Source organism: Meriones unguiculatus, chromosome 9 (genome assembly GCF_030254825.1).
Source record: "Meriones unguiculatus strain TT.TT164.6M chromosome 9, Bangor_MerUng_6.1, whole genome shotgun sequence".
In the NCBI taxonomy this organism is placed as follows: Eukaryota; Metazoa; Chordata; class Mammalia; order Rodentia; family Muridae; genus Meriones; species Meriones unguiculatus.
The window spans coordinates 96,064,134-96,090,457 of record NC_083357.1 but is presented as its reverse complement, the minus strand read 5'-3'; the positions used below and the strand labels follow the sequence as shown (position 1 = coordinate 96,090,457).

The 26,324-nt window shown below is 41.4% G+C and overlaps 1 long non-coding RNA gene across 3 annotated transcripts; it reads left to right on the top strand.

Moving 5' to 3' along the window:
- Positions 1-3,990: 3,990 nt before the first annotated feature.
- LOC110561964 (uncharacterized) lies at positions 3,991-25,028 on the top strand. Of its 3 annotated transcripts, XR_009594285.1 has the most exons (7): positions 3,991-4,065; positions 4,157-4,226; positions 4,675-4,852; positions 11,948-11,994; positions 13,161-13,228; positions 19,898-19,964; positions 24,661-25,028. It is a non-coding gene; the product is annotated as an uncharacterized LOC110561964 (long non-coding RNA). The 3 variants fall into 3 exon arrangements; XR_009594283.1 differs by lacking the exon at positions 3,991-4,065 and having other exon boundaries at positions 4,085-4,226; XR_009594284.1 differs by lacking the exon at positions 3,991-4,065 and having other exon boundaries at positions 4,085-4,226; positions 11,934-11,994.
- Positions 25,029-26,324: the final 1,296 nt, after the last annotated feature.

Genomic DNA, 26,324 nt, shown 5'->3' with positions numbered 1-26,324 from the left:
TGAGCAATCATTAAGATGCCACTTACACTGTGGGATCAAAGTCTCACCCTGACAAGTGGGTGTCTGTGCCTGTGGCGGGGAATCTGGAGATGCTCACACCAGGAAGAACAGACCAGGAGTTGAGTGAGGAGCCCAGCAGGTTGTACAAGGTCTTTGTCAAAGCCTTGGGAAGATTTTGTTTTCTCCAGGTTCTGGGCAGAGAGGCAAAGCAAAGACAACAACTTTCCCAAACACGACAGAGCGATATCAAGCCAGAACATTTCCTACACACTCACACTACTTCTGGGAACCAACAGCGTCATTTCATCCCAGTGTGACCATGAAAGTCTTTAGGATACATGCATATCACCCTAGGAAAACTGAATGTAGCAAGGGTAAACAGGGCCTGGGGGACTACTACACCTTGGCAAAAGCCATGAAGGTAGATGGGGGTCTCCTTGGGGCATCCTGTCTTGCAGGCTGGGAAGAAATGGGTGGGAATGATAAAATCTGCTCCATGGACAGGGAGATTTAAGCCTCCTCTGAACACCAAAAAGCCCCGCAGTTTTCAAACCGTTGTGAAACCTCTTACTAGTCTACCTTAGATATCCAGGAATTAACAGAATAATTATACTTTTTATTGCGGAAGTAGGTAGCATTTGATCAACCTTATTATGTGCCAGGTGTCATACTGAGCATGCTGTGTAAGCTATCTTCCTTAATATGAGTAGTCTTTAGAAGGTACATGCCAGCCTACTGTCCATTTCACTCTTTCTCCCTCCCTCCTTCCCTCCACTCCCTCCCTCCCTTACCCCTTTCTAGCAATTTACCTAAGATAGCATAGGCTTGAAACAAATCTATATCTGGGTCATGGCAAAAAACAAGAGCTTAACTATTATGCTTCCTCTTCTGAATCAGGAAAGATACTTTTTTATTATTATGTTTATATATTAGCACACTTATAACATACAAATCTTTATCAAGTACAGTCAAGTACTTGACTCCCATTCTGCCTTTCTTTCCTGGTAGTATTTATTTCTTGTTTCAGTTTTTAATCTGTTTCAGTTTTAATCTCGGCTCCCATTCTGCCTTTCTTTCCTGGTAGTATTTATTTCTTGTTTCAGTTTTTAATCTGTTTAGTATTTAATCTATTTTGCTGTTGCTTCTGTCTGATAGTCATTTTTTTTTGAAAACTTCAGGAAACACATAAACAGATGAAATAAACCATTGTTTCATAGATTGATAGATAGAGATAGCAGATAGAAAAACACAAATATATCCATCCATTACTTTAATATCCAAAAAATCAACAAATTAAAAGGGTATATTTACAGCCAAATTTTAATTTAGCTCTGAAGTAAAATGCTGGGTGCTCAGTAACCCATCCCATGCTGCCGCGCTGACCAAAGATAGGAAGTGGAGCATAGAGCATACCTAAAATGTTTAGCATTTATTGCTACAACAGAACTGATCCTGTCTGTTGCAATTCTGACAACATAAGATAGAGCAAATCTCCATGAAAGCTCTCTGTCAGCACAAATGATTAAGGCCTTCACCATACATGTTATTCATGAGCACCCCTGAAAGCAGAATGCCCACTCACGATGATCAGTGAGTGGGTCAGCCTGAATCATGACAAAGAATGCACCTGACTGAATCATCAATTCCACTTCCTGTAGCACCTGGTTTTCCTTGGACCACTGCCACTCACAAACGGCCCCAGACAAAGCTTGTTCAGCTTGTGAAATCTGATAAGGTCACAGCTAGAGGTAGTGTGGTAGAGAAATTCGCCAGAGCTGGGACAGGAATCAGGAAATCCATCCCTACCTAAAACCAATACAACTATATCCATAGAGTTTTATGGTATAGTTTCCAGTCATTTAGACAAAGCCATCGAATTGGGGTACTGGAAAGCATAGCAGGAAACAGCTAATGTGCGTTCAAGTGAGTACAAGGGTTATTACATCTCAACGCGACTGACGTACAATGTGTCTGATAAATGTGGCTTTTGAACTAGTGAGTCATCAATCCCACTACTGTTCTCCTATGAAAATTACCCTTGCTATATGGCTTCAGGGTCACTCATTACCTCCTTCCCCCAAGCACTGACCCATTATTCTCATGTCTGCCATCCAAAGCAGTGACTCTTGTCCGTGAGAAACTAGGGGAAAATAATGAATTGAATAAGTATATTTAAAATTGTTTTTGGAGGCTACTGAGATGTCTCATCGGGTAGGGACTTGCCAACAAGCCTGTAGGCCTGAATCCATTCCTGGGACCCACATGAGAGAAAGAGAGAACCAACTCTCACAAGTTGCCTTCAGATCTCCAAATGAGTGTGCACGAAACAAAGAAAACACATTTAAACTTTTTTGAAATCATATTTTGTTTCAGCTTTCATGAGGAAGAAAGAGAGAGAAAGGAAGCTACTCAGTAAATCTCTACTTGTTCACATTCACCATGCAAATAATACACAAGAAGAAGAACCCCAGTACGATGTGCCATCACTGCAATCCATCACTCAAGACGGTTTGCATGGTACCAGTTCACAGGGACTGAGCTATCAGCCAATTATAATGAGAAAGTCAACCGTTGAGGAGGCTGGAAGTTTTAGCGGGCGAACCTATCATTAAGCAGTATGGAAAGGAAATCGCTATCTGCAGGTTGCTTTGTGAGGAATGTGAATCGGAACACAAGGACTGATTTATCTTTAAGGGCATGAGACACCCTTCTAACAAAGGAGTCTTAACAAACTGGTCCTGATCATTCCCTACCGCCCCCCATCTGCCTATTTTGGCTCCAGAGTTGATGGCTTTTGCTACAGAAGAGACTTACTTTCTCCCGTGTCAAGAGAAGAAGCAAATGTTTGAGATTCCAGATACCGAGTTACAAAAGCACCATCACGTTCTAGGCTCTCATCCTGGTTTTCCTTCTCAGAGTCCACTGAATTCTCAATTGTTCCCAAACTCTCCATTCACCATGTGTAGATGCAATCCTATGCGTTATGCGAGCACCATCTAATTCTGACACTAAGCGAATTAGTGACAATGACAAAGGAGGGAACGTTTGTCATTGTCACAGGGCACCTAACGGAAGTAACTCAAGAGAGTTTATTTGGCTCACCGCTTCTAGCACACAGTACATCATGATGGGGAAGGCTTGGTGTCTGGATAGCTCCATCAGTGATGCTGGATTCTTGTGGCAGCAGCTCCTTGCATCTTGGTAGATTAGGAAGCACAGAACTCAGTGAGGAATGAGATGCAGATAGAGCCGCAAGGCCTGGCCCAGTGGCCTGTGTCAGCTAGCTAGTCACCACGTCCCCAAATGTTCTATGGTCTCCCAGAGCAATACCATTGCCTAGTATTGGATAGGTCAAATATGTCAACCTGTGGGGGATATTTCAGAATCAAACTGTAACAGAATGTTAATTTTTAAAAATACAAATCTTGGGACTGGTGTGATGACCCTGTGGTTAAGAAAGTGCCCAGCACTTTCAGAGGACCTGAGACTGAGTCTCAGCTCTTGCATCTAATGGTTCAAAACTGCCTGTAACTCCAGCTCTGGAGGACCCAACACCTCTGATAAGCACCCCCAACACATAAACACATATACATAATTTAAAAATAATAAATCCTTTAAAATGAAGATACGGGTTTGAAATTACTGAGAGATCCATTATCATCTTTCCCATGAAATTATGGAAGCTTTTAGCTTCACTTTAATATCAACCATCAGAAAAAATACCCCCAACTCACTAGACTGTGCCCATTTCTGACATTCACCCAATGCATTTATTTATTATGCGGTGTATTATGCTTAGAAGAGTATACACATGCAATCAGAATAATCACAAACCCCTCACGGGTCTTTGCTGAGTTGACCTCTTGGTAAGGCTTACTGAAACTGAGTGCCTGACCAGCCTTCCAAGGCACTCACCAGAGTAGCTATGCATTGGAGCTCACAGGAAAGCACGTGGTGAACTTTACTCATGACCAGTGACTGCATTGCCAAGTGGACTGTGCCTGGTTTGCTGTCTGCTCCTTTTCCTGCTTTGTGGACAGATTCTTATTTACGCAATCATGGAATGTAAGTACCAGATGAGACCTAAGAGAATCCCAGTTAAGCCTTCTGCTCCAACCCAACACCACATCAGATTACGCAAGGCTTATTTCTTCAGTTTTTACAGATTTCCTGGAGCAAAAACTCACAATTGGTAACTTCTCCAGTTAATGAAGACGCTCTTTCTGGTATGTAAGTATAAGATTTCTTATAAGAACTTCAGGCCATTTCTATTTCTGATCTCTATGGAAACAAAGACCAATTACTTAGTTCTTCAACAAATAACATTCCATAGGATTGGGAAAACCTCAATTATCCATAATTGTTTTATTCCTCCAGTTACGTTTCCCACAATCCTTTAACTTTTTACTTCCCAGCATTTTCATTATCTTTGTTTCTCCCAAGTTGCATGATGTACTTTGTAAATCCTGTGTAAAATATGGAAAGATCAAATGATACCTTGCCTCCTAGGTCATGAAATTGAGAAGATGTTGTGTTATATATTCACTTTAGGAAGAATATGAAGCAGCGTGCTGTCTGTCCCTTCGTGGCTCTGTCTCTTGTTCAAGTCCAGCTTGAACTTACTGCTTTTCAGAACTTGCCTTTCTTTAGGTTTGGGCTATTTAATTTTCTCAGATACGAATCATCAGTCAACCCAAGAAAAGGTGTCTCACCTTCAACTCAACTTCAGAATTCTTCCAACACTCCTCAAGTCATTGCTCCAGCAGGGTAAGCCAGCTGAATGCCATGCTCAGCATCAGGACGGTTTTCAATAGCCTTTCCGGATGGTGAGCACTGCCAGGAATAGCTCCAGGTATGGATTATCACTGTCATGCACACCTTTGTATCAGGAGTTCAGCGAGTGATTTTAGTAATCATGTTGAAACAGAACCTTAAAATGAGAAATTTTGCTTGGGAAGGGCCCTTAAAATAACAAGTAAAATAAAAAGAGAAACGTCTTAGGATGATCATAACCTGTAGTCATAATCGCAATTTTTTCCTGAAAATTCTTGTAGCAATGATTAGATGAACCTAAGGGATTGGAAAGGCAATGATTCAGGAACCAAGATAAGAGCTACCATGAGGAAAAGATTAAACTTGGTTTTGTTCAAATGCCACATTATTATTCCTCCACACACGAGCTCACCCCATATTTTGAGTGCCTTTAGATCATAGGTCATCATTGTAGGTCACATACCAAGAAGCTGAGCCACCCAGTGCCCAGAAGCACAGGCATTGGTGTCTTCTATAGTTGACTACTAACGTGGCCACTTTAAGGGTTCTGTGAAAACTATATACATTTTTTGTGACCCTCAACTGCCTTGCACACTTCTTCCTTTTGAATGTGCATTTTACATTTACTCACTGCATGCCAAGCATTTTGTGTAAATTCTTTACACACATTGACTCGACAAATCTTCGTAATCATCCAATGACACAGAAGTTATTAAAGCCCTTGCTCATACATGGAGAACTGAAGACTTTGGAATATTACCGAATTTCCCACACAATAGGAAAATGAAAGATTCGGGCCCTAACCTTTATGGTTCAGGCTTGAACTCTGCTTTTAACGGCCACCGATGGAGTTGGGATTGAGACCGTTAGATGCAAAAGCATGTATGTGGTACGGGTTTTGGGGTTGGCATGCATGTGTAGCCATGGCAGTCGGGGTAATGATAACATGTGTTTTCCAAAGTATACAGGTTGTGGCCTCTGAGGGTGTGGTGGGAAGAGGCCTTGCAATCAGTAGGGGGAGCTCTTTGTTCTGACTGTGTATTTACCACGCACTCCACCCATCCTAGCTCCGCCTCCTCCACTACTGTCCTGGGAGACATTAGATACCAGTATATCAGCTGTTAGAAAGAGATTCCATCAGGTCCAAATAGATATTTTATATAATGTGCATTATATAACACTCTATTGTGTGTATAATGTGCATGATAACCTTAGATACTTCTACAGTTAACTCAATAGTATTTGAACAGAATCTATGGAGAATAATATTGCTCATTTTGTGTCTCTATATGGTTGACTGAAGTTAAATACAGGTGCTATACGAACAATTGTTGAGAATAACTGATAAAATCTATTTTGCCATATATTAGAGTTAATATAGCATTTAGTTTAAAAGTAATTGTGCTTTATTTTTAATCCATTTCAAAAAGCGTTGTCATAACACAATTTGAGTGAGGTTTGTCTAGAATAATTTTAGCCACCTAACAGGTTAGAAGAGGGAAGCCAGAGAGATCAAACAAAATTAACCACATAAGGGAAAGTTATTACTAGGATCGGGGATTTCTGGATTTTTCTCTAGTTCTTCATCATGGCAGTGCCTGGCTGTCTCTAATTCTCTGTTAGTGACCTTTGTTTCCTCTTTTCTTCCTTCTTCCTGGTCCTTACTGATGCTTCATGCCACACTGTTGAGAGTCAGGGTGATACAAAGGGAACAAAAAAAAAAAAAACATGAATTCTGACTCTCCCACTTACTGGCTCTTTGAGGTGGACAAATTGTTCTGTTTTGGTTTGGTTTGTGGAGGATGCTGGATGGAATAAATAACTTGATTCAGGTAAAATGTCTAGAGCACTTTCTGATCTTCAAAGGGATGGAACAATTCTGAAGGAATTCTCTTTTCTGTCCGCCCTTTCTTGTCCCTTTATTCCTTCCAGCACTTATAGAATCAGAACACCACTAAATGAGACATTTGTGAGGCCAAGGTTTACTTAGGCTTTCAATTGCCAGTATGCTACTAGACGCAAAAAGACTCAGGATAGCCGCCAAGAGCCTCAAAGGAAAAGAGGAAGAGCATACAAGCAGAGCATCTGCCGTCACCTGTGTCATTGATACTGTGTCCCTCCACCCGAGGAAAGCAATCATTTACCCTCTTCCTTCTGCACGGTCGTACGGCCCATAGATTCTAAGCAGTATTCGGTGCTTACTGCTGATGAGTAAAAATATAAAAATATAAGTGAGTTAGAAATGGATTTCAGCAATCAAAGCCTATCCTACAAAACCAGAGACAACGAAGAGAAGGGGGAAATCCGGGAATGTGTGATAAGGAAGGGGCAAAAATTCTCTTCATAAAGCATTCATACAGTTGATAAAACCATCACATTTACTGGACATAGAGCTACTGATGTGGCATAACCACATCTGAAGGCGCTAGATCTGTACCACCAACTATGTAGACAGTGAAACTGAGCGACTGGGATGTGTTTTTTTTTTCCTCCTTTGTAATGGTATTACAATACAATGTTTTATAGTTTTTTTCATCAAAATAATCAAATATCCTTTCTTCAAGCAAGGCACTCAGTGAAAAGAAAAATAACAGGGCTGACAAGAGACACACATCTGACCCTTGCGTTTGCTTGTCCTTGAACAGCCTTCTTAGCTTGTTAGTAACCTCCAGTCTATGCATCTATTAATGGGAATCATGATAATCATGGTTATCGACCCAGTCTCAAGGCTGCTAAAGAATGACAATGAAAGAGTAAATAGAAGTGTTCTATAATATTATTCCTACAGATATGGGGGGGTAGAGAAATGAGAACAATTGGGAGTAAAGTACAGAAAGGCAGCCGGTTGGTTGCTGCCACTAGCAGGCCATCTTCCTGTGTGAGTAGACATCCTGCATTCGTGCCCAGCATTGCACATTTTCCCTGGGACTCAAGTTTTTTATTCCTTTTGGGACCAGGGACAGTGATTTACACATGAAAGAAACGCAGTTAATAGCACCACAAAACTGCTTTTAGAAACTGCAATCATTTCAGGATCTTTGGCAAATGAAGTTTACATATTATTTGTTGGTGGAAATGAATTTAATCACAATTCCTTTATAACACTAATTACTGACCCCATACCCATAGCTGAGCATTCATTGTAATAACACTGCATCTTGTACATTTTTTTCTAGCTATACAATACAGTATATAGAAAAAAAAAACATGTAATTGGGAGGAAAGGGGGAACCCTGGGTATCATTTCTCCATAGACATTGCCTACTTTGTTTTTTGTAATAGATCTCTCTTTGGCTTACAAACTAGGTATGGCATTCTGGGATTATAAACAGATGCCCCCATATCTAGGTTTTCTCAGAAGGTTTTAACACAACTTCTGAGGACCAAACTTAGGTCATGGTGCTTAGAGAACAAGCACTTCATTGGCTGAACTCTCTTTCTCCAGCCCCTTGTCTTTCGGAGATAAGATCTTACTCAGAGTTCAGCCTGTCTGAAAATCTGTTATGTACACTACACTTCCCTCAAACTCACATTTATCTACCTGTCTTTTACTCACAAGTGCTGGGTTGTCTTCAATAGTCCACCATCACAGCTAGCAGAAAAACATAATTCCAAATAGTTATAATTTCAAAGGTGGAGTGGAATTAATACAGTGTCACCGTTGTCCTCCTTTCTCATTTATATGATGATTTTTAGGTAGCCATGCGTGTGGCCCACAGTGGTTGCCCCTTGCCCTGTGTTGACCCACCAGAACTCAAAATGCAGAGGTCACACCTTCAGTTACCAGGTAGACCGCTGATGTTGATAGATCTGTACTTCATATTGACATTCCTATTTCTCTAACAAAGGAGGCTCCTCATTCAAGTCATCCACTTAATTTGCAAAGATCTCAGAAGGACTCTATCCCAGCGCTGTCAGACACTTTGGTATTCCTTGCGAGAGAAAAGACAAGAGTGCAAACGGCACTAGTCACTGATGAAAGAGCTACGTCTGAATTTACCTATCAATCAACTTAGGGAAAGAACAAAAAGAAGTTTCACAATGTGAGCCTACTCACCTCAGCCTTCTCTTGTTAAGGGCCACTTACATACTGTCCTAGGACACTTGCCTATAGACCCTTTGCCTGGTTTGCATGGAAGCTAAGAGCCTGGACAAGGCCAGGAAAGCTAGAGGGAGTCAGCAGAAAAGGCTACAAAACACACATCTGTACTTAGCAGATTCGGGAATTTTTAAAAAGCATGTCAAAGTATCTCTTTAAGGAGCTTTAATCTTTTTCTTGTGCTAAATGCCACTGCTAACCTTACCGTCACTTCAAAGAGAAGGCACAAAAAAGGCTAAAATGGAGTAGTTGTAGCAAAGCAAAGCATGCAACTCAAGAGACTCTGGCTTCTTTCACACTTTACTTAAATCTGAACTGTCATAAAGTAATCTCTGAGTTACCATGAGGTATTAACAGGAAACCCAGTGCAGGCCCAGGGCATCTAGGTCTACACACGTGAGCTGCCTTTCTTGCTTGTGCTGCCAGATTGAGGCCCTAGAGTAAAAGAGAAACTTGTTTCTTCTTTATCCTATTAATATTCAACTCACAGTACAAATTCCACAGCGCAGCCTTTCAAAGACCCCAGTACGCACAGAGATAAACAGGGCAATGGGGAGCTGCATGGTTAATTTCCTTTACAAATAGTGGCAAGGAACCATTAGTGTTCTGGAGCTCATCCGAGCAAAGCTAGGAGATGTTGAGCCAGCGGGACAGATGTTACAACAGTAGGCAAGTCTAGAGGGTTTTTTTTTTAGTTAGGGCCCCGCACAATCTGACCAGGTCCACTCCACCATTGAAGTTAAGGGCCTACCAGGAGTATTTGACAACTTGATGACTGAAAGGCAAGAAAAGTCTCTGGCCAGGCCCCTGCCCACTCCCAGCCCAACCTAAGCCCTTCCCTTCAGCATCTCCGTAATAAGAAAATATGTTTACTAACATCCAGTGACACCCAAAGAACTGTCATATGAGTCACCACTGTCATTAAACACCCGACAGTTGGAAGGTGTCATGTAACAAGATTTATTTAATATAGTTCCATTTTGTCATTATTAAAGTAGACCAGGTGATCCAAAGTGAATATTATTGCGCCAACTTCCAAAAAAAAAAAAAAAAAAGGAAGGGAATATAAAATACAGGAACAACTTTCTTGAAAATGGATTCAAGCATCCTTTTTAATTAGATGGTAAGAGAATGAGTTGATGCACCCAAAATTCATGGAAATTCTATAAGCTCTAGGTTATCAGCGATGGTTTTTTAGAAAATCAGTGTATTTTTTTTCATTAATTATTCTTGTTTAGTGAGGATTACCAAACTTTATGGCCTTCCTCCTTCCTGTCCCTCCTTCCTTCTCTCCCTCCCTTCTTCTCCCCTCTCTCCCTCTCTCTCATTCTCCCTCTCTCCCTATTGCCCTTCGTTCCTTTGTTTTGAGACAGTATCTCACTCTACCAATTTTTGTCCAACTCTTGACTAGAGCAATCCTCCTGTCTCAGCCCCCTGAATATCTAGGACTAGCCACTATAACCAGATGACAATTTTAATCATAAACAAAATGCATACTCCTAAAACTCTGATGAGGATGTCTTGAGCTCTGAAACAGCAGTAAGCACTTTATAATGTTGCTATTCCTTGTGGTCCCTGTAAGTTATCAAACCATTATCAGGCCTTCAAGTTCAGAACATGTCAAAGAAACAGGTAAATTTTAAATTACTGTTTACCTAATTACATTCCCAGGAGGTTTTGTTTGGATTTATTTTGTTTTATTTCCTTGATGTTACCTTGTCTTCTTCTAATTTGTCTTTAACAAAAGCATACTTCAGAAAAGTCAGTGTAAGATTGTGTTGGTGGTTGTGGTTGTTGGGATCCTAGTAAACACAGGAACACTTCAGATCTGTGGAAGAAAGGTGGAATGAAGAGTCCAGGCTTCTCTGTGCTGGTAACTAGCCATAAGGGCCCTTATACTCCATGAATTTCAGGTCCTTCCTCAATTAAAGAAAGGCATAACAATAGCCAACTCCTCAAATGCCCACATCTTAGGATTTGTGATAGTTAGGATGGAACTTTTTTAAATGCAGTTCTTTGAAAAGATAGATTGATGAGGGTCAGGAGTCTGTATTTCACTTATCAATGCCACCAGCCAACGGAATGACTAAGCCCTTTCGAATCAGAAGGGAAGACAGAGAAATTAAGGTTTTAAAAGCTGAATGATTTCATGCAAGCTTACCTATTAACCTTTCCCAATCTCAAATTTCTTGTCTAAATTATGAGAACACTTGACTAAATAATCCCTGGACTCTTGGCTCTAAGTTTCAGTGCTTTGGTATCAGGTTATGAAAATGTTTGGGGATCACTTTCTTGGCATTTTGGCAAAAATTAAGTGGAGAAATGTTTGGGGACCAATGAGATGGTTCTGTGAGTAAAGGCACCTGGCCCGATGATGCAAGCCCATCAACATCTGGGCAGCCTTTGAAACCAACATGCTGTGGTTTAAATAGGAAATGTCCTCTGAAATGTTATGTTTTGACACTTGGTCCCTGGCTGCTGCTGCTGCTGTTTGAGGAGAGTATGGAAACTCTGGAAGGTCTAGCCTTGTTAGAGGAAGGCTTTGGGAGCTTGCGGCCTCCCTTGACTTCCTGTTCTCTTTGTTTCCTGTGAGTGGATGAAAATGTGACCAGCCTGCTACCTGTTACTGTCACCATGCTTTTTCTAACAGTTGCCATACCTTCCCAATCACAATGAACTTCATCTCGGTAAGTCTTTAAGCTAAAACAAACCTTCATCTTTCTGAAGTTGCTTTTGGTCATGGGTTCTTATCACAGTAACACAAAAGTAATTCATATACCATGTAAAGGAGAAAGGAGAACTGAACTCACAAAGTTGTTTTTTGACCACTATATATTCTCCCTACATGGACACCATGAGAGAGAGAAAAAATAACAATAGTAGTACTTGTTCTTGTTGTAATGATGATGATGAATATGTTTGGCCATTTCTCTTTTCAAAGTTTGCCATATCACTATGATAGTCCAGTAGCCATTTTCCACGCTAATCATTGTGAAAGATGATTATCAGCACATAACTTTTTGATTTATTAGTCTGTTACTTTTCAAATAATAATTTTCAGGTGTTCCCTGACAGGAAAAGCAAATCTTGCCAAAAAGACATCTCACTCAGTGATCATTTTAGTAAGTATTCATGGGTTTTCATTACTTTCTTAATGATGACTAAATCTTTGACCAAAGCATATTCCACTTAAAAAAAAAAGAAGAAGAAGAAAAGAACGAAAGAAAAAAAAAAAACACTTGCCTGCTTTGTGCTTCTTTGCCTATAAAACTGTGACTATAGATACTTACCTCCATTATGGAAGGGCTTTGAAGATTTATGACATTTGCAAGGTGCACTGAGGTCCTGGATGGAAGGCGCTCCATCTGTTACAGAGTGTAATTAACATTATGAGTTTACCAAAAGAAACATAGGAGTCATTGTTAAAGAGCATGATGGAGGCTGTCTCAGCCTTTAGTCATAAGACACCTCTTATGAAAAGGAAGGTAATAATTTATAGAAGCCTCTAAAAGTAACTTGGTTATGAAAAGAGTTACTTGTTTTTAAACTCAGCCAAGACTTTTCATTAATTAGAAGAGTAGCCTTCATAATGTATTCAACAAACTCTATTTTTCTTAGCTAATAAGAGAAAAATAAGTGTCACACTCTTTAAAGAAAACGATGGAGTTCATAAAATTTAGAAAAGGTGATATTCATACAAATTACGCAAACTCTATTTTAGGAAACCACAGTATCTGGAAGTTTCCATTCCTTTGGTCAAGAGTGGAGAGAGGCTTCTTCTACCGTTTTTGTGTGCTTAGGCCCCCGAACTATGTCAGGGCAAGGGGAGACCACTCCAGGGGTCTAAGCCTGAATGAATCACAACTAACCCCAGCACCTCTCCAGGAGTCAAGAAAAGCTCTGGATAAAGACCCCGAGATCCCCAAAACGATCCTCAGCCAAACCTTCCTGATATCTTAGGCCAGTGTCACACACCTCGAGGAACTCAGTGAAGGCTCAATGCTGCTCCTGCCTCTGCTGAAGCTCGCGCAGCTAACAGGGGGAGTGCTTATTCTGATGTTATGAGTTGAACTCACATGAGCCTTCGCTGGCAGTCTGACGCCTCCATCTCCAAGAATACTGTACAATACAAAAAAAAAATTGTGAATATTTGTTCTTACTCTAGACATGTACCTTTTTTAGGGCTGAAGGAGGGTTCCAATATTAAAGACACAAATAGACAATGAAAGCAATTAGAAGTGTGAACGATGAAAACAATCAGCAATGTAACACACACCTCTCGTTCCAGCTACACTGGAGAGGCTGAAGCATGCTGTCTTTAAAGAAAAGTAAAGGGCTGGAGAGATGGCTTAGTGGGTAAGAGCTCTTGCTGTACAAACATGAAACCCTGAGTTTGGATCCAGCAGCCATGTAAGACAGCAGATATGAGTGCATGTGCCTGCAACCGGAGCACTGTGTCAGGGAGAGACAGAAGCTCACTGGAGCATGTGGCTGCTGATAACCAGCCTAATCTCGGTTCAGTGAGAGGCTGTCCCAAGGGCATAAGGCAGAGAGGGATAGTGCCGGGTGTCAGATGTCACAGGCTCAGGTACAGACACTGGGAGAAACATGTCTGACTCCACCTTACATAAAACACACATACAACATTCATGCCCTACAGCCACAAAAAAATGTTTAACTGATAACTTTTGAGTAATTAAACAGTCTTTATTTAACAACGTATTTTCCAAAGGCATAGTTTGAAATAATGAAAATAATAGAATGAAAATTACTACAATTGGTTCTACTTATTAAACTAATGTGTATGATCCCAGTTTCTGTAAGATCACTCCAATGACGGGCCTGGGAGAAGAAGGAAACCATAAAAAGGTGACATACAAACCTGTAGGACAGTGAAACTTTTGTATATGATTTTAATAGTGGACATTGGACATACCTTTGTCAAACCCCACAGAAGCAGGCAACTTGGCGAGACATGATGTAAACAGACTCCAGTTAATAAGCTACCATTGTGCAGCCGTACCAAACTATAAAACAATGTGAACTTAATGGGAGAAACTATTGGATTGCTTATTTCTTCTAGAAACTAAAAAAAAAAAAAATAGTTAATTAAAAAATAAAACCATTATGTATTCAAAAAAAAGGAAGAAAACCTCCATACTACTTACATATACATCCAATTTACATAAAAGGAAGCAAACAGAAGATTGTATTTAAAAAAAAATACTTACAGCACTTTACCACAGAAACAATAATACAAAATCAGGCCTGATTATGACTACTTCTTTACTCGGTGCATACTAAGAAAAAAAAAAAAAAGAGCTCTTGGTTTATTCTGAACCACAAAGGGAATTATAGTTTTAAAGAAAACATCAGAGATGGCGACCATAAAATTCAGATCTCGATCCTTCAACCCCAAGCAAAGTACAAAATTATTTTATGTCATATCTATATAGCTATGAGGTTGCAAGGGAAAGAGAGTACGGTCAAACAGACGACAAAATTCTGTGTGAGAGATGTTTTTTCTACTTCCAACATTCCGGGAATCTCATAGAGCAGAACTGCACTATCACAGCACAGCAGAAGTGACGCTGTTTAGGGTCGGTGGCCTAGAGCACATGGTTATAGGTAAAGGGGAGCCATGCAAGGCTCTCCATCCTGACTCATCTCGACAGCAGTTCACGTAAGCTACCAGAGCCAGTACCAACGACAAAACAGAAATTGTGTCGAAATGTTGGCTACCAGAGTCGCAATCCTGAGAGGCTTGTACTGACTGTGTTCATGTGGAAAGAGATGCCTTCAAGATCTTTTTCTAGGTAGTACTGGTCTTGGAGTTTGAGGAGTGTCACTGCAGAGTCACTCAGGTGTGATCAAGCCACAAAATGAAGAAGAAGAAGAAGAAGAAGAAGAAGAAGAAGAAGAAGAAGAAGAAGAAGAAGAAGAAGAAGGAGAAGAAGAAGAAGAAGGTGTCATTCCACCCCTCTCAGTTTACACAGGAAAACATGGTGGCTGAGAAGCTGGGGTAATATGCCAAGACAGGTCTCACTCTTAGCTCACTTCTTCCCGGGCCTCAGGCATACCTGCTCCATGCTCCATCTCTTGACAGTGATTTGGACAATAAGTCCTTTCCACCATGTTATTTACAGTTCTACCATTGCTACTTTTCTTGAAATTCCATCAATGACACCACTGACATACTCATTTTCTCTCATAAATATAGTCAAGTGTTGTTTCATATAATGCTCCCCCCAAAAGAAGACTTTTGGGGAAAGTTTATACAAACTATTTTATTTAGTCCCTATGTCAAAACTCAGTTTCATCGTCCCTGTTTTCATTGTATAAAGGGGTATAACAGTGACTCAGCATGAGGACCTGAGCTACCTGAAATCACACAGTAGACGAGGAAGCACAGTCGTCACAGCACCATGCCATTAGTCATTGCTCTTCCTGAAAGGCCCCATCTCTACAGAGCTTGCTCTATATTGTTTTCCAATGGTTTCTGACCAATAGCCCACATACCCTTCGTGTGGCCTCCTTGAATTCACTCATTCTTCATTCACTCCTTTTGTTCTTATACTCATTTCACTCACTCATTCATTCACCCCCTTAACAACACAGTCAACAAATGAGTGTTGAACGTAATAATGTAAACTAGATTCCTGGCAAGGCTCTGAGCAAATTATAAATCGAGATGTAGTTCCTTCTCTCAAGAGATTTACAAGTTTTTCAGAAAATCAAACAAATACCAATCTGATTAAAATCTTGTTAAGTATTACAAAGGAAAGCATAAGTGTTTTAGAAGGTATGATATCACCTGATCATGCCACAATGCAAGGTGACCAACAAAAGTTTGAATCTCTAATTTATTTACTTATTTACTTATGTTAATTGGCTGTAGCCTCTTCATAGACAGCTGAAACTCACCGATCTTATATGTCACTTATGAGGACAACACTCTCTACTCCTTTTGAAGATGTAACTAGCTGGTCTAGGAAATTCATTGTGGTACTGATATGCTGGAGGGAAAGCATGTATGATGCTACCTTCTGAAGACCCTCTTCCCAGGTCAAAGGAGATAGCAAGCCTGCCAGCATCTGCAGACCTTGCCCCATGCTAGGGGAATGTGAGGCCCCATGGGGTAGGAAAACGAATGCGCTTCATGCCTCAGTCAGCTGCCTCCTTTATCTTTATAAAGGTCATTCCCCACTGCGATCTCTGTCAGTGTTGGCAATGCAAAGATGTGACATTATGGTACGTTCCAGACCTGCTGTACGGCCTATAACTAAAAGAAAGCCCCAGAGGAAAATTACAGTGACTCACTTTAGTGGTGGAGACCTGAGACTACCTTTTGTAAGAACTTCATGGAAGATCTTCATAGTTATCTCTTGGCCCTGGGCCACCTAATGAGATAGTCTTTATTAGAGCCATAAAAGACAGATGTAACCAGAATGATATTGATCAGCCAGCAAGCAAGATGCCCCCCAGGCACAAGTGGGAGGTAGCAGCAATTTAATTCTAGTGTCTCTCTTTGAGAGACTCCATAATTACAGCCATTTCATAGGTGTTCCCTGTAGAATACCCCTAAGTCTGCATTGTAACGTTTCTGTAGTCACAACAATATCCTTACTTCCTAATCGAAACTTATGTAGTCTTTGTAACCATCTGTCTAAAACTTATAGCCATACTTGAGCTAGATATCATATCAACTAAAAAGTTTTCCAGTTCAAGTATATTCACTGGAATAGATGGATACGGATATTTTCATATAAAATGTCCAGACTTATCTTTCAGGGTTTTTTTTTTTTTTTTTTTTTTTTGGACCTCTTTTGTCTTATGACTAACATGAAGAATATGTTGGCCTACGTGATTTTTTTAGGTTAATATAAATGGTTTATAAATAATCAAATATTATGGCTTCCAATGATATGTTTCTCCCTCCAACACCTCCCAAGGCAAGCTAGCCAGTGAGATATTTTATAACTACTCTTCCTTCTCCAACTCTCTATTCCCTTCATAGCTTCTCTTTCACTCTTCTACTTTTACCTCTGTCCTTCCTTTACACTAAAACTTTCCTTTGTTGCTAGAACCGCCACTTCTTCTATGAGTTACTCAAATGCATCCCATGTGTAATACATGTCAAAAATGTACATATTCTGTTAGTTGACTGGAAGAAAGTTCTGCTACGCCTCAGTTGATGGGTTTTCATCTTTTCTTTAATTAGGAAAAAAATCAAACATACATAAACAATACAGAATAATATCACGGGCATTCATTTGCCCATAGCTCAGACTTACCATCTGCTAATGTCTCTCCATTTTCCACAAATCTCTTTTAAGGAGGAGAACTTCACAGACCCCGTCAAGCACCCTATCTTTAGCCTGTGTTCTTCCCTAGGGAGAAAGGATGTTGTTCCACTCGTGTTCTTTGGAGGTTTTTGGTTTTGATTTTTAAAGATTATGTGTGTGTGTGTTTGATGGTAGCGTATATACATGTGAGTGTAAGTGTCCAAGGATGCCAGAGGCACCTGATTCCCTGGAAATGGATAACAGATAGTTGTGTTGGGCCCTGAACTCTGAACCTCTAGAGCAGTACACAGTCATAACTGCTTAGTGCACCCTTCAGACCCCGTTTCTTCCACTTCTATCTCATATGTACTTACTCATAAACAGAAATTAAAATTTGACGACATCAAATGCTGTGTGTATTATTTTATCTATTCTACTCAGCACACTAGTTTCTGGCGCCAGCTCTGTAGAGAACACGAAGAACCAGTTAGTTCATTTATGTTCTTATTTCCATTTTGTGAACATACCATAATTTACTGACTCATTCAGGATTAGGCAAACTTGAGTAGACAAACATATATCTACGCACTTCCAATTGTGTACTTTTACAAGCAGCACTCCCAAGAAATATCCTCTTAAATACTTCCTTACACATGAGAGTTTTCCTCAAGGACGGCTGTGTCTGTATACACTGGGTTGACAAAAAGAAAAACTTAAAGGAAAGTTACAAGTTATATAAATGACTAATAATTAATATATACAACATGTAAGAAATTCCTAAACATATAAGAGAGAAGCAGATGATCCAATGAAGTTCATAAATTTTATAGATTATAGTGTTATCTGAATAAAGATGAATGTCAAATAGATGTTAAGTATTAAAAAATATGTCCGACCCAGCAGTCATCTAAAGAAATTGAAATGAAAACGAACACATTCTCAAAATGGATTACTATTTCATACACATCAAAGTGATCAAACTTAAGAACCTTGAAGAAAGAGGCTAAGGCAAGGGTTATGGGACTCTTTTATGGAAGGATGATGAGGTGACTTTCTCTCTCTGCAGCCTGGTAATTTCACACATAAAATAAAGGTGATCTGTGAGAATCCTTCAAGCCCCAGTATTTTCACGATCTCTTCCTATTTGATCAAGCATGATTTTGCCAGAAATACATTTGGAGATACGGAAGAAAAAAGAGAGAGAGAGAGAGATATTATTTGTCTCATTCATTAAGTCAGGCTCGGCTAGGATGGACCTATCTCTTTTGGTGTGCATGTGTGTGTTTCTGCTAAAGCATTTATATATGATGAAGTAACTATCAAGTCACTGTCATTGAAGGAGTTATGGTTTATGGGAGAATGAAAATAGAAACTCCTCAAAGGACAATCAGACCCACGGAAATAAATGTTGTGGTGTGGAATTGCAAGGGGTAATGGGAGGCATTGTCACTGGGTTGACAAACTCAAAGCCTTCCTTAGAAAGCAGCCCCATTTAATGAAGATTTGCAGGCACGCCAGGTAAAAGGTATTAGCAATCACAACCACACAAAAGCTGCAAGCCAAACATAAGGCTATCCCTCCAATTTACCTCCTGAGGTAAAAGAGAATTTGAAAGACCTAAAAGATACTCAGTAGCTGAAACAGAAATGTTGGAGGGAGAAGAAAAGAACCCAAGAAGATACAGGCTTTGTAAGCAATACTCAAGAGTTTAGATTTTATCCTGAGAACAGGGGGAAGCCATGAATAGCTTGGAGGAGAGTGGAGAGTTGACTCATAGCCCAGAACATTCACTCTCCAATGCTGAAGACAAGACAGGAGGCAGGAGGGAGCGCTCCTATCTACTAAGTTGTATGGCCCGTATCCAAAGCTCATGCAATGAGAGCAACAGATCTGGAGAGGAGAGAGAGAGAGAGAGAGAGAGAGAGAGAGAGAGAGAGAGAGAGAGAGAGAGGAAGAAATAGAAGGAGAGAGCGAGGAGAAGGAGGAGGGGGTGAGAGAGACTCTATAGCCCTGCTTTAACTAGACAGGGAAGGAGGTGGAGTCGGGCATGCTTTTAGGTATACGGCTTCTTAAGCGATGTGGTAAAAAGATGATATTCACACAGCAAGTCACAGGTCGCAGATCAGTGACAAGTGTGAATCTCATGACCCTGTTGTGCAGCTTCAGTGTGAGGTGTCTGAGATGTACCTGATCGCAGATGCAGTCGGATAAACGACGCTGAAGCCCTGGGGGCAGTATTGCCTCCAGATTTTGACTTGAGAATAACCACCATAGAACAGGGAGTTGAAACTGCATGAGTAAGCAAGATTATCTAGCTAGAACATCTAGAGTGAGACTTAAGGACAAGGAAACTGAGACGCTATCAGAGCAATAGGAGAAAACAACAGAGTGCAGCTAGATACAAACACACACACACAGGCACAGACACATGCACGTGGTGGGGGACTACATGTATGTACAAATATAAATGCAATAAACAACAAGATCGACAGTTTTACATGAAGTTTAATAGAATTGTCTGTTTTTCTTCAAGTTTGATCTTAACGCTGATGGCTTTCAAGGAAGTCTCATGATGGCTTATGGAATTAGCCTCTCCTAGCATTGGATGAATGCGCGGTTATACCTGAGGACTATGCTAGTCTCTAGAGAATCTGTTTGTAATTTTTGGCATCTATCAAGTAGGGAGGGCACTTGTGGCTTCAACATGCTTGTTTCTCACATTCCCATTGTCTTCATGCAGGATTCAGGCACCAACCAACTCAGTGTGTAGTACGAAGCAAGAGCTGCCAGGCAAAGCCTTGAGAGAGGTAAGCAAAGCTCCCTTCTTTTTTAATTAATTTATTTTTAAAATAAATTACAGTATATTCACTTTGTATCCCAGCTGTAGCCTCCTCCCTTATTCCCTCCCATTCCCCCACCTTCCTCCTTCATCTCCTCCCATGCCTCTCCCCAAGTCCACTGATAGGAGAGGTCCTCCTCTCCTTCTGTCTGGCCCTAGCCTATCAGGTCTCATCAGGACTGGCTGCATTGTCTCCCTCTGTGGCTTGGTAAGACTGCCCCCCCCCCATCAGGGGGAGGTGATCAAAGAGCCAGCCACTGAGTTTATGTCAGAGACTGTCCCTGTTCCCATTACTAGGAAAGCTCCCTTCTTAGCATCCTTGGAAACTCTGAAAATGCAGAATGCAACAGCCAACTTAGGAATGTAGCCAAACATAGGGCTATCCTTCCAATTTTAGAAGAAAAAAAAAATAGTCGAGCAATTAGAAATTGTGCTGGGCTCTGGCACAAGATGTATCAAGTTCTATTGCCTTGTGCAGTGTATTCTTCCCTCCAAGGAAAAGGGGGCCTGGGGAAATCATTGCCTGCTTCTACCTTCTCCCCCCACTCACAGATTCTCAAAGCGGGACCGTTTACTCTCTGATAGCTTAATCGTCTACGTACTCACCAAGCCCATAAGTCACTGCTCAATTAAAAATTAAGTATGAAAACAGAACAAAATCTCCGGGTTTCCCGGGTCACCTTGCCAGCACAGGTTGCCCAAATTGCAGAGACGGTGACTGCAGACACACTCCTAGTAAGTGTGACTTAAAGGTTAGAGCGACAGAAAGAAAACAAGAGCAAAGCAAGAAAAGATGGGGGTTGGTGAAAAATGAGTTTCCAGGGACAAGGAAATACAGTCCTCTGTCTCCTGTAAACATTTCAGACTGTAAGAGGAAAAGGAGGAGAGAACAGCCATGTATGTCAAAACATTGTCACTTGAAGGCTATGCTTTAAAAGATTAAGAGAAAGAACCTTGCAAGCACTATATGCAGAAAACTTCAGTCATGTTTTCAAATCACTCCCGAGATGAGGTGCTGAAAGGCCCAGAGGCCGGGGATTTGTGCATAATCGGATCATTCAAAAACACAGCAATGACTGCCAGAGCAAAGCACAATGTTCACTTTTGAAATCACAAAAAAAGCTTTGTTTTCCGTAGGCTGAATTGACTAAAGCTTAGTTTCAGTGAAGCATGGTTTTGGTTTGGGTGTCGTTATTTAGCTTGGCATCTACCTCCACGGGAACCTTTTTCTTACTTCAACTGTTGTTTTTCTTGTGCTGCTACAACTGTGAAAGTTGAGGCAAGATCCTGATGCTACATATTCGAATGAGAAAGGCCTCCCCTTGTTTACCTTTGATTCTGATAAAGCCAGTGGAGGGAGCAAGGGGTCTCCATTACTTGCCAGGACTTGAAAAGCTGATAGTTGTAGGCCTTGTCTCCTCAGCAATCTGGAAAATCAAGTTTAGCTCGTTTGATCAAAGACCTTGGGAGTCAGTTGAGAACACTTGCATGCAATAACTGTAGATACTGTATACATCAGCCAGCCAAAGGCCAAAAAGCCAATAGCCCTGTGAGAGATAAAGGATTATGTATGTTGTGCTTTCGAATACCAAAGGATGGAATTAGCCATTTTAATATGACAGCTAAGGTTTGTACTGATTCGACATTCAGACAAACAAAATAGTCCAGATATTAACGATTTAAGTAGTGACAATTATAAACAAACAAGCAAACAAACAAACAAACAAAAACTTGTTTCTGTCCGTCTGCAGTGTGGAGCCACTGAATAAAGCCACACTTCTACTGACGGTTAGCCCAGAGAGAGAATAGTTTTATAAAGTTATAGAGTGAGATTGCCCCCCTCTCTCTCACTCTCTCTCTCTCTCTACATCCTTTTTCATCCAAAACGTCTTGCTACAACACCTGTACAGACAAGATGATTTTGATTGAGATTGATCTGGTAGGGCCTAGCTCACATTCTTTCTTGGACGTCCTCCTTTTGGGCAATTCAGTCATGCAAGAAGAACTAGACCCTTTTGCCAAGACATGATTCCCTTGGTCAGAACCCTGTATGTTTCAACATGTGGAATTAGGAAAACTAAAACTGAGAAAGAGTGATCAGGTCACTGGGATGATGTTACGAAACAACCATCTAACTGAGTCTCACAGGCTTATTTCAAGCCCCGTGATTTTATTTTTATTGATCTTGCTCAAAAGGAAGATGACTTTTATGCGGGGCGGGGCCGGTAACTCAGTTGGTGAAGTGCTTGCTCTGCAGGCCTGGGGAGCTGAGTTCAGATCCTTAGCACCTCGGTGAAAAGGTGAAAAGCCAGTCGTGGTGGCACCTGTAAGCACAGCCAGAATAGGGAGGCAGAGGAAGGGTGACATGGCCGGCAGATCTAGCCAAACTGCTGGGTTCCCGATTCAGAGAGAGACCCTGTCTCAGAGCAAGGTAGTGCGGTAGAGGAGGACAGGTGATGACCACCCCCGGCTTCCACATGCATGCACAGGCACTGGCCCACACATTGTTTACATGCACACGCACAACACACACAGTATCATCCTTACCACAGCTGTAAGCTAAACTCCTGTACCTTTAGCGAGCATGTTTTAGAACATGTTAAATCACATCCTAGAGGGCGAAGCGCTTCTCGCCCGCATGTGTGTGAAGAATACCGCGTCTGACTGAAAGGAAGACTGTTAATTCTCAAAATGGATGCAAGTTTTAATTACTTCTTAGAATCCCTGTGAAACAACTGCTAAGAGGAACTTTAAACACACACACACACACACACAGGAGAGAGAGAGACAGAGACAGAGAGGGGGAGAGCACAGCGACCCAGCATTAAACTAAATTACAGGTGCCGCGGTACGCTAGGTAAACGAATCTGTCAGTACAAGTCACTGGGCGCTGTAAGTGGTGACAATGATGGGCAACGCGTTCTTCGAGTTTTGTGCTAATTAAAAACTACGTCGTTGCTAAGAATCAGTGTATTAAAAACATACATTCTTATTAAGCATGTCCCCGGGAGTTAGAAAGACGAGAGGTGGCTCTCAGGTTTCAGGGGCCTATTATTAGGTTCTCAAAGTATTTTCTTAATCACTTGCGTTTTTTTTTTTTTTTTGAAGTCCATGTCGAGTAAACAAGGTCTGATTGTGTTCTGAACGGCCATCGTGGGCCTTTCTTTTCTCCGGGTTGTTTTTTCTTCCCACTCCACCAAATTTCACTTCTCGGAATCAGGACCTGAACCAAAGTTAAACATCATAAAGAAATTTCCTCAGTATAAAAGAACTTTTTATAGACTGAAAAGCATTATTTTTTTACAGTGTAATCTACATTTTTCTAAGGCCTGGTGGAAAATCCCTGATGATTGAATGGCACTTAAAGATTTAAGGACATGCATTTGCCACCAAGCTTCGAAACTCCTAGGGGACAAAGGGGAAAGCAAGGTGCTAGTTTCCCTTTGTCTCAAGAACAAAAGATCGCTTTTAGGGACCTCATGATCCTGGGCCTCATTTGCTGTTTTGGCTCTCAGTTCACACCACCCAGCAAGGAACAGTGGCAGGCCCCGCTAGCTCCCTTGACTCTGTTCCTACAGGCTCTCTCAAACTCTCTGTCCTTGCTATTAAGTCCAAGTCCTTGTCCTGCCCATACACGGGTGCAGGCTTCAGAGGAGTCCAGAAGAGGCTGTCAGAGCTCGCATGGCTGGGGTTTCAGGCAGCTGTGAGCTAGGACTAGAGTCCTGGGAACCAACTCTGTCCCCTCCAAGAGGTGGAAACGCTCTTCACGAAAGAGCCATGTTCCAAGCCCCAGCACATTATTTTAACTTCTTCTCTTTTTTTTTTTTTTTTTTTTTTTTAAGACAGGGTTTCTCTGTGTGGCCTTGGCATCCCCGACTTGCTTTGTAGACCAGGCTAGCCTCAAACTCACAGCAATCCTCCTGTCTCTGCCTCCCTGAGTGCTGGGCTTAAAGGCTTGTGCCACTCCACCTCGCTCGGGTTTATTTTCATTTCTCAAGCCTAATTTTTCTGAACAATATCTTCATCAAACATTCTAATAAGCCCAAGATTTCACAGGCCTTTTCACTTCCCTTGGCTGGGACACAAAAAATCCCTTGTCAGTGTTCCAACAGTGAATGATCTGGACCCTCATCCTCAGAGCATCCCTGTCTCTTGTTTCTGGCTCATGAGGTCGGGAATTTGTGCTTTGCACCTCAGAGGGTTTTTTTCTGAGTGACTGAAAATGAGGTGAAGTTATAGGTGACTTGCTCCGCTTGTATTGCCCTGACAACATAGAACATTGGAACATTCTTGCTCGTGTGCAAAGGGGAAAGCCTTGAGAGCCACAGGTGGGGTGACCTCTTCTCACTATTTAGGGAGGCCCCTCCGGAAGCCCCCCTCACCCCTCACCACCACCCCCATCCTCCCTTCTTTAGCCAGAGCATCCCACCACTTTCCACCACTCTTCTGTTCTGCAGAACCCAAATGGAAAAAAAAAAAGTCAACTAAACTTCAACTTGAAACAGCAAAGGACAATAGCAACATTCTACCCTCCTTTAGGAAAAAAAAAATCCTTCCTAAAGAGATTGGTCAGTATAAGGGACAGCAAAGAAGTCTCTGTTTACTCTTTAGATTATAGCTAAGTCCCGAGGCTTGACAGTTTTGTTGTCGTTGTCTTTTCACAGACTCACCGCCAACTGTCTGCTTCCAGTTCACTATTTACAGACCAACCTGTGGCTGGGCCCAGCGAACACTAGGGCTGACCCTTGTAGCTGGACCTCTTCACTCATGGATTGGCTTTCAGTCGGAAGCCATTTGTTCATTTTCGCATAAGATAATAATAATAAAAAAAAATGTTCTGTGGATATCTGTAACCAGTACAGCTTTCCACATAGCACACGTACCAGCTGAGCATTGATTTTCTCCAGACACGGACCCCTAGGTGTGGTGGTGCTGAGGCGGGAGGGCCTCAGTCTGGCCAGCCTGGGCTACACAGTGAGACCTCGTTAGAAAATAAAGCAAGAAACAAAGACACATGCACAAAAAGGGTAAAGCCGCAATTATTTAAATAAGGCTTTCTTTATATTAGTAATAGTTTCTTTTATGTTATAATAATTTTTTTCAATAAACATGGTGAACCTAGCACCAAATTACATACTTCAGCTTTGTTTGGCCATAAATTCCTATTTACAAGCTTATCAAAGACATGTGCATATAGCTAGTTAGTCCTGAGTTTTGAAAGGTGAGGAGAAAGGACCTCAGAGGTCATTTCAGGCATAGAAAAGGGTCATGATCAAACCAGGTCACGAAACCAAGTCACGAAACATTTCCACTTAAAATTAAAAACAAACCAACAAACCATCAAAAGACATTTTCCACCTCCTATCCATCCATACTGTCAATGCCCTGTGTTGGTCATATCTTCATCAAGGCTTCCTGGCCTTCAGACTAACATCCTCAGATCCAGTTTCTAGCTCTCAATCTTTCATCCCAGGTAGATTCATTTCTAATCATTCCCTGCCGAGAGTCCATGCTGGGCTGAGAATGTGCTCAGCAATAGAGTCCTTGTGAGCCTGTGGGAGGCTCCAGGTTAAATCCTTAGCACTGCTGAAACAGTGAGATTGGGTCGGTTGGTAAGAAAAGGGGGGGAGGGGTTGCCTTGCAAGCACTGTGAACTTAGTTCAATCTTCAGAACCCATGCTGACAAAATCCTGGGGGTAGGAACATGTGTTTGTAATGGCAGCACGTGAAGACAGGTAGATCCACCAGCCTGCCTAGCAACAATTAGCCAGTGTCAGACCCTCCGGCCTCCACACACGCGTGCACCACATTTGTCGGTGAACACACAGGAAACATAAGTGTGCGTGCATCACACACACGGTATGCTTTACTACTCTAAAACGTTACGATGAGATAGATTTCACCATCTTGTGGCTATACTCGGAAAGCCCCTAGTTTACTCTCTGCCATCGTAAGTTCTACTCACACAGACTCTGCGAAGCCTTCCTGACTGCTCTGGGTGAAATAAAAGGCACTTACTCACCTTTGTGCCCTCACAGCTTCGGTCTCAGCCGGACTTAAATATCCTTATCTCCCCCACCATCCCCTACCCCCACAGACCACAAATGTCCTGAGAACAGGAGCCACGTCTTACCAGTTCACAGGCACAATATTATTGCCATGGTCTTTTGCAATGCAGAAAAGTTTAAGCCATTCAAAATGCTGTGAATGAAAATGACTCCCGAGAATTGAGTTCTCCGTTGCTCAGTGTATTGAACTGAATTGAGTAAATGGTTACTAAATGAAAACAAAACAAAAACAACTAATAATTTTATCTACATAATTATAG